The sequence below is a fragment of the Halichoerus grypus genome, chromosome 7 (assembly GCF_964656455.1).
Source record: "Halichoerus grypus chromosome 7, mHalGry1.hap1.1, whole genome shotgun sequence".
NCBI classification, from domain to species: Eukaryota; Metazoa; Chordata; class Mammalia; order Carnivora; family Phocidae; genus Halichoerus; species Halichoerus grypus.
The window spans coordinates 47,337,407-47,351,607 of NC_135718.1; the positions used below are offsets into that span (position 1 = coordinate 47,337,407).

The 14,201-nt window shown below is 58.2% G+C and overlaps 1 protein-coding gene and 1 long non-coding RNA gene across 6 annotated transcripts in view; one reads left to right on the forward strand and one right to left on the reverse strand.

The window, feature by feature from the left end:
• Positions 1-14,201, reverse strand: part of ZMIZ1 (zinc finger MIZ-type containing 1) — a 235,027-nt gene that overhangs the window by 173,667 nt on the left and 47,159 nt on the right. The gene's annotated exons all lie outside the window — the stretch shown is intronic.
• Positions 1-14,201, forward strand: part of LOC144382563 (uncharacterized) — a 239,241-nt gene that overhangs the window by 92,486 nt on the left and 132,554 nt on the right. The gene's annotated exons all lie outside the window — the stretch shown is intronic.

Below are 14,201 nucleotides of genomic sequence, written 5' to 3' on the forward strand. Positions count from 1 at the left end.
CAGAAATAAATGCAAAATAAATGGTAATTAGGCAGCTGATGGATTTGGTAGTACAATTAGGCCTGCAGCCGTGCCCCAGTCCTTAAGCGCTGCGTGCTCTGAGGAATCAGAGGGGCCTATTTATATAATTTATTTATAAAACAAAGTTAGCAGGAACAGAGGGACAAGGCCTGGGCACTGCTTGGGGGAGGGTCTTGGCTGCAGGGGAAGGACACTGGGAGGAGAGGAGCTTCAGTGTCCAAAAAATGGAGAGGTGCTTAGTGCTTAGTGTTGGGCTCTGGGAAGTGCACCACCAAGGCCCCCACGTGTCTATTTCAGGCCCTGCATGTGTCACTGGGAATGGCCTCCCTGACAGGAAGTAGGCTGGAGCGTGTGGAGGGGCTAGGAACAGCTGTTCTGTGCACTCCTGTCTCTTTCCCTCCCCTGGTCCCTACTTCTCTCTTCTTTGCTGGCCCTATTCCTTCACTAAGCATTCTCTGTCCTACACCCAGAGATATATTCTTCTAGAATATTCCCCGTTTCCTTCAGGAACTCAGGAGAACCAGGTGCAGAATAAAGTACCCGAACACTGGGATTACACTTCAGACCAGTGGAGAACCCAGTGGGAGTACAGAGGCAGGAGTCCTGAGGCAGCCCAGAGGAAGAGATAAGAGCTGGGTTTTGAAGGATGCATAGGAGTTTTCTGAGAAGGTGGGAAGTAACAAAAGGAGCTGCATGTGCAAAGACAGGGAGGTGGAAAATAGCATCCTGTGACTGTAGGAAAGAGTGTATCAGGGTGTGGAGGCTGAAGAAATAAGCAGGGCCTCATTGTAGTGGGTCCTGGATGCCAGGCTAAGTAAGGGTTTGGACTTGATCCTAGAAGCCATGGAAAGGTCTGAAAGGAGAGAGTGGGGTAGCCCCTTCCCACTCACAGCTCATTTCTTGGCTTCCCCTCCCCCACCCCCAGAGCCAGGGAGAGGGGGAGGGCCACAGGCCATTAGAGGCAGCTGGTTCAGCTCAGCTGAGTGAGCACAGAGCAGGAGGCTAACCTGATTATAAGGGACAGGAGGTTTGTCTGCAGGGGGGAGGGTGGGTGACTGCTTTGAGAGTGAAGGGAAGGGGGGCACGCTGGGCCACTCTTGGGTCTCCTGAGCAAGGGGCCTGTCTGTCCTAGAACAGAGTGCCCTGCCCTGCCCCCTAACCCTGACTGCTGGGGTGGCCTCACCAAGCCCAGGGGGAGGGGGACAGCACGTCCAGAGCCGCCCCCCCCACTCAAATCCTAGCTGGTGGCCCTGTGCTGTGACCTTGAGAAGCCACTCCCAGCTCCAGGCCACACATTCTCGTCTCCAAAACAAAGGCCTGTATTAGCATGGGGGACAGGCAGTGACCAATTCGGCCCACAGTCCCAGCCCATATAGTTGGATGTGCCCGGGGTTATTAAAGCCTATGTGCTTTTAGGGGTTTAGGGGAGGCAGGTAACCTCATCTGCCACAGCCCCTGCTGCTCCCTCCTGCCCTACCCCAGCCCAATGCACGGGCTTGCGTGGCATGCTGCAGAGAGCTCAACTGAGACCACTGCATGATGACCACCTGGGGTCCTTCCAGCTGACAACCGGGGCTCCACAGTCCGAACGCCCAGGAGCAGGTGAAGGGACGGCAGAAAGGCTCGGAGCCAGAGGAACGGCCTGTTATTACCCATGTAGGAGATGGGTGGGGGGCACTCGGGGCCTGGGGAGCCTCTAGCTGCAGCCAGCCAGCAGCCCTTCCCCCCCTTCTAGTGACCGCCCTTGACTCAGGCTGCCCACCTCTAAACTGGGAGCAATGAGATACCTGCCCACCCAAACCTGGGGCCATTCAAAAGCTCAAACAAGCCCCTGGCAGCGATCCGCAAGGCAAAGCCCAGTGTAGGGACTTCCAACAGCGGGGTTTCTGAAGGATTTCACAAACGGGAACCTCACGCATCCCAGCCTGGCCAGCTCTCCAACCTCCAGACCATCCGTTTAAAAAGCAGCCCCATCACGGTCTAGAAATAGTGCTCGAGCCGCGATCTGCTGTCACTAGGGACGGAGCTCTGAACTTGTAAGGGAAGACAAAGATCACACCGCACCACTTCTCTGCTCTGTAAGTTGCGCTCCTGCCTTCGGCCAAAATCAATAAAAATCTCCACTGGGATTGTTTTACCAGCACAAGGGGCCGGCTCCTTGCAATGACATCCCACCCCTGGTGGTGCTGGGGGTGTCCTTTTGTCGCACAACCCCGAAATGCGGGGTGGGGTCATGATGGGGGGCGTGCAAGCCGGGGAGCAAAGGGGGGGCGCGCAGAACTGCTGTAAGTGCCTCTCCAAAGACAAGCCCGGTGCTATTCATCAACTGGTTTTCAGGGCTGTGAGAAATCAATGGCATTTGTGCTGCGAACTCATCATTAGGACAGGAAAACTCTGCAGTGGAATTGATTTGTTTAAATATAATAACACAATTTAACAGAAAACCGTGGGGGTGGGGAAAAGACCCAGGCAAACAGGACAGTTCAGAGGATGGGGAGAGGCACCAGACTTGAAGCACCAGCTTCCAACACGGTGGTCAAATCCCAGCGCTGCCCCAGTCTCCTCCCCGCCTTCCCCAAACGCAGGGGTGAGGCCAGAGCGGGCAGGCACCATCACCTGTCACCTGTCACCGGGTGCAAGGCAGCTCACGCCGGCTCTCGGAATGCCCCTCAGCAGCCTGAGGATGAGCCCGGAGGCCGGCTGCTCATTGCTGTGTGGTTCTCTGAGGTGACTTTGGCCTGGTGAACATCACTTCAACCCAACAAACTCTTATTAGGCACCTGTGAGGGGCTGTGGGGGAAACCGATGGTCAAGCCTGGTCCCAGCTCTGAAGGCATCCTGTGCAGACAGGGTGGGGAAGGCAGGCGCACGGGAGACAACACAGAGCCAGGGAGGTCTGGGCTTCCTGGGGTCTTAGGAGATGTGGGGGAGCAGTGCTGGGACAGGATGAAGGGCAAAGAGGGGACAGTGAGGGGGCAGAAATGGAAGGCCCATTCAAATAACCAGGAGGAGCCCATTTGGAGGGCAGGCCCCTAATCTCATGAATAGGGCAGCTGCCCGCTCTGATGGTAATGATGAGAGATGACTTTATTGATCCTTAAGATGTCCCAGGGCCCTGCAAATACTCAACACCTGTCATTACACTGACTCTCGCCGTCCTGTGAAGGAGGGGCCGTTACTACCCATATTCCACAAATGGTACCACTCAGGCTCAGAGAGGTTAAGTGACCGCCCAAGGTCACACAGCTAGTAAGTGACGGAGGCGGGGTCAGATCCCAGAGCCTATGCGCTCTCCAGTGTACCTCCCGCCCTCACTGGGGTGTAGCCTCTACGTACCTCCCGCCCTCACTGGGGAGACATGGCTCCTGCCCTCCGGAAGCTAGGGCATGAGCTGCACTGGATGGCTCAAGGGGGAGTCTGAGGAATGGCATGGAGCGGGCAATGTATCGCTAGCGTCCTGATCACAGGCTCTTGCGACAGGCTTGGCCCTGCAGCCTGGGTGAAGCTGGAGCACTGGGAGCAGGGCCAGCCGGGCACTCAGGGCGCTCCGCTACGTCACAGAGGACCTCTTCCTACCTCCCCCAGAGGGCAGGGGTCCTGGGGAGGAAAGCGGTGGGCCAGGTCCTGGAAGACATGTCTGCGGGGAGTAGACACCCAAGCAGGGAAAGACGGCTGGCAGCGGCTCAGCCCTTGTCTGAGGGTGGGGAGGGCACAGGCAGGCTGAAGTCCTCAGCGGAGGCCGGGCAGCTTGGGGCAGCCTCGCCAAGCTCAAGAAGGGCCTTAATGTCAGCTTCAGAATTTGGACTTTATTCCCGGTGATGGGGGAAGCTGGGGAGGGCAGCAGAGGGCTGGGCAGGGGTGAATAATGGCGAGGCAAGAAGATGGTGAGACCCCAAAGCCAGCAGAAGGTTGGGGTGGTGAGGGGGACACAGGTCCAGAGCTGGGTTAGGGGGTCGAACTGACTGTTGGAAGTCAGGGTGAGGGAGGGGGAGGTGTCCAGGATGACCCGGGCGTCTCCCCCAGCCCTCTGGGGGCTTGGACGTTCAGCTGTGCCGAGCCAGTGACTGCCCGAGTCAATAGGAATTGACCAGGACCCCGAGGAGCACCGGGCCCCTCCCGCTAGGACGCCCTGACTTGGGGGAGGGCACTGCTGGCCGGCAGGCAGGCTGCCACCACCTCGGCTTTGTCCCCCTGCTGACCTTTTTCCTTTGTCAGCAGCACTCTCCATCAATTCACCGGAAGGGCCAGTGCAATCTCGCCAGGCTGCCTGGGCCAGGGCTGGGGGTGGCAGCTTGCTCTGCCTTCCCTCTTTTAAGGAAGAAGTCTCCAGAGCATCTCTAGAAAGTCAGGAGCAGAGGTGCCAAAGCCCTCAGTGCACACGGGGAGAGTGGAGCCTGGTGGGGGACAGCCGCACCCCTCCTGCTGGCAGATGGGAGGGAGGGAAAAGAGGAAGCTGGATGGGGGTTGGGGGGAACTGCGGCCAGGCTGTGAGGGACGGGCAAGGAGGATCAGTCTAGAAGAGGGATCTAGGAGGTGGGGGAAGGGACCTAGCGGGCGCTCCCAAACCCAGAGTACACCAGCCACCCCTAAAGCCAAGGAGGGGGTCCAGAGGGTCTGGGGGGCTTAGGATTTAGATGGGGCTAGTATGGTCAGCTGTCCTGCTGTGCCTGGAACAGAGAGGTGTGTGGGATATGGAACTTCCAGGACTAAAACCGGGGTGGTCCCAGGCAAACCGTTGCTCACCCTAGCGGGGCTGAATCTAAATTCCGGTTTTTGGTTCTACCGCTTTCAGATTGTATGTGACCCCTCTGTGCCTCAGTTTCCTCATCTGGAACACAGAGCTCATAAGAGCGCCTTGTGTACAGCCATCATGAAGATGAAGTGAAATAATATACATAAAGTGCTTAGCATCTGACACCAACCATTCACCAAATGGCAGGTGGCCACTGTTACTACCACTGACTGCCCCCACTAGCTTCCTGGGCCAGACCCCGATCTAAACCCTGTACATGTGTGCTATTTAATCTCACCATGATTATGGGGCAGGGGCCGTTACTACCCCCATTTTCACAGGAGGAACCGAGGCACGGAGGAGCTCAGCCCCTGGCCCAGGTTCTCACGGCTGGCAAGCACAGAGCCCAGAAAACCACTTCTATTTCCACTGGGCTGACCCCACAGCGGGGGAACTGTAGGTCAGGGTCAACACAATTCTGCTTGTACTGACCCAGTGCGAGGACTGGACAAACACACAGGCTGGGCAGGTGTGGCGGGCCGCCCTGGAGGTGTACACATAGGAACAGGCAAGGGACCCCTGTTCTCAGGGAGACTGAGTCCCTGGTCCTCAGTCTGGGTCAAGACCTTCCCCTTCTGGTCCAAACACATCCACCAAATTTATTAGGTTCCTCGGGTTTACTGATACCTTAGTAAGAGAAAGGGAAGCCCCCAGAGGTACTCACGCCTCCTGGTGGCCCTGAGGGCCCAGCTCTCTGGATCTGGCACTTTCTGCAAGTGACCTCATTTCATTCTTACAAAAACACAACAAGATCATGTTTGATGCCCATTTCAGAGATGAGAATATAGAAGCTCAGAAACTTGCTAAGGTTGCACAGCTCGATTTAAACATGTCCATCTCCAACGTCTGGGCTCCTCTCGGCTGCTCATGTGACAGGATGAACAAGCAGCATACGGACGGGAGCACACAATTTGTATGTCTGTGTTCGGACTTGAGGTGAGCACCCTATAACTCTGAGGATGAGGGGCATAGCCTCCCCTCCCCCTAGAGTTTAGGGAGCCCAGGGCAAACTCCGGCAGCTCAGGGAAGGGGCCCAAGCACGCAGGGGTAGGGTGGCCAGCTTGGCAGGGTACTGCACCCAGGGGAAAAGGGGGCGAGTGCCAGGGTTCAGGCAGGGGCCCATCGCTCCAATACCTGGGAGTCAGGTAGGCCTTGCAGAGACCTCTCTTCAGTCTTTGGAGCTGAGCGCGCAATGCCATTCCTGCTGTGACCCCCAGGAAGTCCTCAGCACAAGCAACTGCAATGCTCACAGAGCAATTAGCTCACAGCACCCAGGAAAAAGGTCGCCGAGGTGGGCAGGCAGGCACTGGCTGGGCAGGGGCCCTGGAAAGCTGGGCCCGGTTATTTTTAGCATCTTGATTCAAGAGGAAGGAGGCCCTCCTCCCCACCAGGTAAATGTCAGTACACTGGCAGACCCAGCCAATTAAAGTAGCTGGAGCCAAGGAAGACAGACATGACTGGCATCTCTGTCCCCTGCTCTTGGCCGCTGGTCCCCCAGGGTGGGTCTCCCTTTCTCCTCCACTTCCTCTTCCTAGGCCCTGGAGCATCTGCCTTTTGGCCACGAACAAGAAACACGGGCTTGGTCCCCAAAGGAGCTTGACCAGGGGCCTAGGACTCCAGCCTTCTCTTCCCAAACTGCAGTTTCTACAAAATGGGCCCCACAAAGCCCACCATTTTATTATTTACGAGGGGGACAGGAGCTGGGGTCATGAAGAGGCTTTGCAGGAGGGTGACTTGTCCTTCCTGTTGTGGGTGGTTGCTGTGTTCCTGCAGAAGAGAGTTCTGGGCTTCCTGAGCGGGAACCCGGGCCAGCCCCAGGCTGCCGGGCCTGAGCTGGCCGCTGTGCAAACTGCTGGGGAGGTTTGCGCAATCTTGGGTACTAGGTGTCCAGGAGCCCGTGGCTGCCACCCCGCTGATAGGAGAGAGTGAGAGAGGCCGCTGCGGGTCAGTGAAGGCATAGCAAACACAACCCGGGCTCGGCCCCGGGCTACGGGCAGGGCCTGCTCGCAGAGGGGCGCCAACACACACAGCGCGCAGCACATCCCAGGCCTGGCGCCGGCGTGCGGGACTCCAACGGTCCCCTCCTCTGTGTCCGGCTCTGAGCTGGCCTCCATCCTCGCGGAGGGCCACCCCCTCCCCTGCTCCCACAGACTCTCAGCTTTGGAGTCGGCTCTGGGAGCCAGACAAGGCCTTAGCCCATGGGGGTGGGGGGTCTTCCCCAGGGGGCCCAATGCCCCATCCAGCCAGGCTGGAGGAGACTCCTGGCAAACCCCTGGAGTCTGAGGTCAGCTCTCCCGCAGCCAGAGGGAAGCCCTGGGTCTAGCAGCAGTGCGCTTGCTGTTGGCCACCAACTCCCAGGGAGCCTAGGATCCTGGCACCTGCCCATACCCTCCCCAAAGGCAGACCCCTCCGCTGAGGCACTGCCCTGCTGTGCCTGAAACTCCAGGGAGATCTGAGGGAAACCGAGGCCCAGAAGGGGGGCAGGAATCTGCTCAGGGATTTAGCAAGTTAGAAGCAAAGTGCAAACTCCCTTCTCCTTCTGCCATCTGGCCTCTAGGGGGCATGTCCACCTCATTTCCTTCACTGCCCAGTCTGGGCCCTCCAACCAGCCCCACTGGTCTGCCCCCGACCCCCACCCTGCGTGCCTGCCTCAGGGCCTTGACCCGGCTGGTCCGTTTGCTTGGAATGCTTTCAGTTCACAGTCATGGTCTTTCTTCAGGGTCTGGCTCCACCTCCTCCAGGAAGCCCTCCTTGACCCTAGAGTCCCTTGGAACCCAGACGTTTTTTTCTGGATACCACACACGGATCCTCAGCCTCCTAGACTGCAGGCTGCTGGGCACCCTGCTGTGGCTCATCCCAGGGGGCTGACAAGGGGCTTGGGTGGTCTCTGGTTTCCTGAGCCTTCTGTCCTTTCTCACCCCCTGTATCTTGTCAGCTTTCAAATAGGGCCCTGCTACAGAGCATGCTCTCTGCCCTGGCCTCTGGGCCCGCAATCTCTAGCCCTCACTCCTTTCTCTTGGTAAACAGATGGAAGGAGAAGCCCTAATGGTTGCAGGCCTTGGCAGGAGGTGGTGATTATAGGAGGTGGAATACAAAAGAGGCCTCACAGAGCCAGGTCTGAGGGCGCCCGATGCTGTTCGTAGTCCCGGTTCTGGGTGGATCTCCACAGACTCCCAGAACTTCCCAGGCCCTAATCTCTGTGCCCCCAGGCCCTCAGGGGTTGGTCCTGCCTTTCCTCAAACACTGTGCCCCATGGCCAGGGTCACCACCCCCACCGCAGGTCTGGGGCCCTGCCAGGGTCTGCCCCTGCCATGCTTCGAAAGCAGTTGGGGGTGGCAGTGGCCTCAGCTGAAAGCATGGAGTGCCACGCTGGGCCACACTTCAGTTTCCCCATCTGTACCATGAGGCATTGGGCCAAATGATTTCTAAAGACTGTTCTTCCCCCAGGCAGCTGGGATGCTATGCTTCAAATAAAGATGCCACCCTTGCAGCCGCACCCAGTGCTGCTCCCGCCCCGCAAGGTCACTGAGGTTTGGGACCTGGGACACAGGGCAGGGGTGTGGTTGTTCTCATCCTAAGTGTGTGGCTTACGGACCGGAGGGAGACCGACTCCAGGGCTCAGACAGAGCCAGGTGAGCAAACATCAGTGGGAGGGAGAAGCACCCGGGGTGAGTAACACCCAAGGAATCCTCCTGGGCATAATTTACCAAATCCCAGCCTGTCCTTGCAGAGTCCTGTTGGTGGCCGAGGTCAGGGGCCCCTACGGCACATGGGCAGCTCTGCATACCTACAGGGGTGATCACACTCCGCTGGCGAGGCTCACACCGGACTCTGGGAGAGCCAGCGAGGGACGCAGACCTTCCCTCCCACCCTCGGGAAAAATGCCTCTCGCCTAGCCTGCTGGTCTCTTGCACCTGTCGCAGTGATGCTGGATGACGCTGGGCTGGTCTCTGGGCTTCTCTGTCCCTACCACATCACTCAACAGGTTCACCCATGTCTCCCTGCAACCCCACCCGTGGGCTAAGGTCAGGCCCACATCACGCAGGGGTACGGATGGGGGTAACAGAGGGTGGCTCCTGGACTCCGCTCTGGGGCAGCTTCCTATTCCAGCATTTTGGAAGACTGGCTTTTCCCCCTGGTAAAGAGCTCGAGCCCCTGGCCCAGGAGAGGCCCCAGAGGTGCCTGGGGTGCTGAAGAGGGCCTGGTAAACTGGGGGTCCGGCTAGCTGGAGTAAACAAGGCCCAGCCCTGTTTCTCCCTGCTGTCACCACTCTGGGTGGAGCTGGGAGCCCCAGCTGGTGGGCCAAAGCCCGCCCTCCCTTCCTGGCCTTCAGAGTTGCTACTGCTGCTTGATAGCCCTTTTGGCTCCCCACTCTCTACAGGATCAAGGTCAAACTCTGGCCCAGCCTTTGAGGCCCTCAGGGGCCGCCTCAGCATCTACTTCCAGCTGTGGCTGAATGAAGCTTCCTCTCCAACTGGACATCCCACTGGGTGAGTCCTGCCCAAGTTGTGCAGAGACCCCAGGAAGACCCTACTCTCCCACTCTGTGTAGGGATCCAGCCTCCTCCTCAAGGCAGTCCCCCCTGCCTGCCTCCCCTAGTGTCAGGGAAGAGCTGCTCCTCCCAGCTCCTTCTGCCTTCACTCGCCAAGGGCCCCCTGCTAGCATGCTCCGCATTGGAGACTCTGGGACTTCCAAGCCCACGGCTGTGCTCGCTCAGCTTCTCAAATGCAGATTCCGGTTTGGACGCCAGCGCCTAGCACGGTACTGGAGCCTGGTAAACGTTCAGCAGACTCTGGCTGGCACAGTGAATGGATCACCCAGAAACATGCAAGTACCTATCACAGACAGTTTGCTGTGGTGGGGAAAACACATATTACGGTGTCAAATAAAACTGGGCTGAATCCCAGCTCTACCAATAGCTCTGTGATCCTGGGTATGCTTCCTAACCTCTCTAGTGCTTTGAGTTTCCTTATCTGTATAATAAGGTAATCCCAGCGTCACTGGACTGTCGAGGCCCTTGAGACCATTGCGGGTTGTGACCCCTGACCGGTTCTGGTTTTACATACCAATAAAGAACTGCTCAGAGAAGGGCAGCAACTTGTTCAAGGTCACACGGCAGGTGTGCAGCCGGGCTGAGGTTTGAACCAAGTCCAGCTGGCGGGGGCGCGTGGCTGCCAGGGCAGCAGCCCTGCCCTGCCAACCCAGACAGTGGCCTACCTGGGGCAGGAATGATCAGTGGGCTGTAGATGATCTCCAGCTCCAGCTGGGGTCAGGGGTGTGGGCTCAGGGCAGGCTACCCAGGCTGGTGGTGGAGGGGCCTGGGCTTCGGGCAACAAATTCCAGGCAAGGAGAACGGGGTGTGCATTCTCAGCTGGTGCTGAAGACGGACAGGCATGCCACATGGGGCCCCGGGAATGCCGGCGGCGCTGCGTGGCCGTGGCCAGGCCCGCTGTCAAGGTCTTTGCAGCCAGCCCCAAGCCCGCCTTGCACCATGTAACCCTGGAAGTCTGCTGACTGACAGCTGATGGTGTGCATGCTGGCAGCCCGAAGTCACAAACCAGGGGCCGGAGGGGCTGGCCAGGGAGTGTGGCGGTCCCCCCGCGTCCCTGCCCACAGAGCTGGGATCAACAACTGTGATTACCTCATGAAACTCGAATCCAGCCCAACCCCAACCCTGCTGTCTCCCTATGTCCTTTCTTAAATGACACCAGCCATGTCACCCCGCTCCCCCTCCGTGTGCCCACAGCGCTCGGGTCCGTTCTACCGCCATCCTCCAGCTGCCCGCCCACCACCCATCCGGACGCTGTGGGGTGCGGACCATGTGCTAGCACCGTCGCCAAGATTCTCATGGCTCAGTTGACCGAATTCCTCACAACGCAGTGAGGTATGTCCTATCATTATCTCGATTTTAATGACGAGGAAACGAGGCACAGAGAGGCCAAGCCACTAATCTGGCGTCACAAAGAGGAGTGGCAGAGCTGGAAAACCCCGAAGCCTTGGCCCGGAGTCCGTACCCTTGGTCACGTCAGTACCTTCTGCATTCAGCCACCAAAGGTGTTGACGGTGCTGTTCCCAAGGTGCCGGCCACATGGGGCCAGCTGTCACGCCCCTGACGGGAGACCCTCTCTCTGTGTCTCATCTCTGTGGGCCGTCACGGCCCAGACCAGCTGGGGCCTTCTCACCTCTCTGCCTGATGTGGGACTCGCCCGAGCTTAGGAACCACATACATCTGGCTGCAGGCCGCCTGGCTGCGGGAACGGGGCCAAGTCACCCGCAGGGAGGAGCAGGGCTGGGGCTTGGTCTAGTCCAGCTGGCCAGACATCCAGCTCCACCAGGCCCTCTTCGGCACCCCAGGCACCTCTGGGGTCTCTACTGGGCTAGAGGCTGGAGCTCTTTACCGGGGGAAAAGCCAGTCTTCCAGAATGCTGAAATGGGAAGCTGGCCTGGAGCAGAGCCCAGGGGCCTCCTTCTGTTGCCACTGCTGGCTCCCCTGTGTACTGTGGGCCTGCCCTCAGCCAGGTGCTAGTGGGGGCTGCACCTCTGAGCCTCTGTTTCCATCTGGCGAACAGGAGAGGACCGCTCAAGGGCTTGTTCAGTGGCGGGATGGGGTGTGAAAGAGCTCTGCACATGGTAGAGAAGTCTACAGTGCAAGAGGTCATGGTAGCTCCTGGAGGGGTCCCAGGGCAAAGGTCGGGAGGGAGAGGTGGGGGTCAGAGAAGGCTCCATGGCGTCTGACCTACAGGAGCGAGTCTGCCAAGCAGAGATGGGCAGGCAAAGGGCAATCAGGCAGAAGACTCTGCAAATAAAACACAGAGCAAACCCTCCCAACCACCTCTGCCCTCGGTGGATTTGGCAAAGCACAGAAAAACCAGGCCACCAAAGGTCAGGGAATGCTTCACACCGCTGCCTGACGGAGGGGCTATAATCCCACCCCAACTGAAGCCACTGTCCCAGGCTGCTGGGGACAAGATGGATGCCGGCACTGTGGGAGGAGGGGCACGTCTCTCTCCTTGGCGGACAGGACTCCCAGAGGCGACAGAGGACTTGCCCAAGGTCTCCGGGCTGGTAAGTTACTGGTGTTACTCACACAAACTCAGTTCTTGGCATCTAATCCCGCAACCACTACGCTTCATATGGGCAGAGCTGGCTTCCTGGGCAACTGCACGGGGCCCCAAGCTTAGAAGGACCCTCTCCTGGTTTGATGCTCTGCTGTCACCGTCTAGGGATCCATAATCATTTGTGAACAATGAGACTCTCATTTTTTGTCTTGCCCTGGGCCCCACAAATTACATAGCCAGTCCCGATTCTAGTAGATTCTGACGGACACTGGTGGGGAAGCGGGGCAGGGCCAGTGAAGGAACTTTGACCTCTCTGGGACTTTGCAAGAGCTGGGCTCTGTGCTCGGTCTGCTTTGTGTCTCTAAAGCAGCCTGGCAAATCTCTGTCCTCTTCTGCCTGTCTCCTGGAGGTCCTTCCTAAATTTCTTCCCCACACACGGACTAGCCCCCCACACCAGACAGAACCCACGACTCCCTGTGCCATGGAAGCTCTGACAGGTGAGAAGCCACCAGCCCCCGCACAGCTCCTCCTCCTTGGAACACTCCTTGTGTGTGCACGGGAGCGCACGCCCGTGTGTACGGGGGACTGTGTGCGCTGCAAGGGCTTGTGCCTATCTGCTGTGGGGCGTCACCACGGTAGTCTGCGGATGCGTGCGAGTGTGTACGGGCGTGCACGTCTACCTGCGTGCACACGTGTATGCTTGCAGCATGTGCGAACCATGTCTGTGTGTGTGTGCATGTGAGGGCGTGTTCCTCCATATGTTGCCGCACGTGTCTGTGCACACGTGACCGTTCGTGCATGGGTGTGCACGCACATCCGTATCCCTCAGCATGCATGGGCAGGTTATTTTTTTTTTTTTTTTAAAGATTTTATTTATTTATTTGAGAGAGAGAGAATGAGAGAGAACACATGAGAGGGGGGAGGGTCAGAGGGAGAAGCAGACTCCCTGCCGAGCAGGGAGCCCGATGCGGGACTCGATCCAGGGACTCCAGGATCATGACCTGAGCCGAAGGCAGTCGCTTAACCAACTGAGCCACCCAGGCGCCCCATGGGCAGGTTTACAAGCACATGCGTGTCTGTGCGCACGAGCGTGTGTGCACATGTATTCACGGATACAGGTATGACTGTGGGTTGGGAGAATCCTCTGGAACGTATATGTGTATCAATACTTGTAGATGAGAACATCATGCCCATGTGTAACTATCACACCACCCAAATCATCTTCCTCCTCACGAAAATCTTGGCCCCCTCAGAGACACACTGGACCACAACCTGGCCCACCACCTCCAAGAAGCCTTCCTAGACTCCAGACTCCCCCATACTCACTCAGAGCTCTATCATTACCCCTCACCCCACACCATGGCAGCTTTCCCACCCTCATGCCCCACCCCCCCACCCCGGCCAACTGCAGTCCTGCCAACTTCCCTGCCTTGGTGTCTTATGTTTTCACTCCTGCTCTGTGTCCATTGTTCCGGCCCTACCTGAGGCATCTGACCTCTTACTGTGCCCTTGGGACAGTCTCTCTAGTCTCCCTGCTTCCAGCAGGGCCCTTCTGACAGCCTCTCCAATGCAGCCACCTTCATTAGGCCCCTATCTCACTTAGAACCCTCCATGGTTCCCCACTGCCCTTGGGATCTAGTTCTCCATCTTGGCATTTGTGGCCCTTTACAATATTCCCATCCCCTTGCCAACCTCATCCCCCGTCCTGCCAGGCTTTCCTACGCATCCCCTGCTCCTGTCTCCTTACAAAGCTACTCACTTTTGGGTTACCTCCTCCAGAATGCACCCCCCCCAACCTCTCAACACTTCACTGCACTGGTACGGGGCTTGCACAACATGTTGTGCTCTCCCTGCTTCTCCGCCAGAGCCCAGAATGAGATGAGCCCCTGTCCCCTGTATCCTAGGGCCTGACATCGGGCCTGGCATATAGTAAGTGCTTAATACAAGCTAGGGAAACTGAAGTAGGGAGGCAGAGGGAGAGAGAACCTTATCCAGCCAACATGCCCCTCCTCTAGAAGGGGCCCTAGGTACCCCCTCGGGGGCCCCAGAGGCCAGGCCTGATTCGTGTCACATCCCATCCACAACTGAGGCGCAGCCCCAGGCCCCTGCAGCCCCTGTCATCTTATAAGAGTCCCCTCCCTTTGCCGTGAGTTGGGTTAGGACCCGGCACTTCTGAAGACCCCGTGACTGCCTCAGTTCCTGCCCCCAGGAGGAGGCTAGCAGAGGTGGGCACCAAGGATTAGGGACTGGTGCACTGGAGCCACATCGACCCAAAGGTGAACCCCATGGGGGCTCAGCCAGGTACGTGACCTTGGGCAAGTTACTTCCCA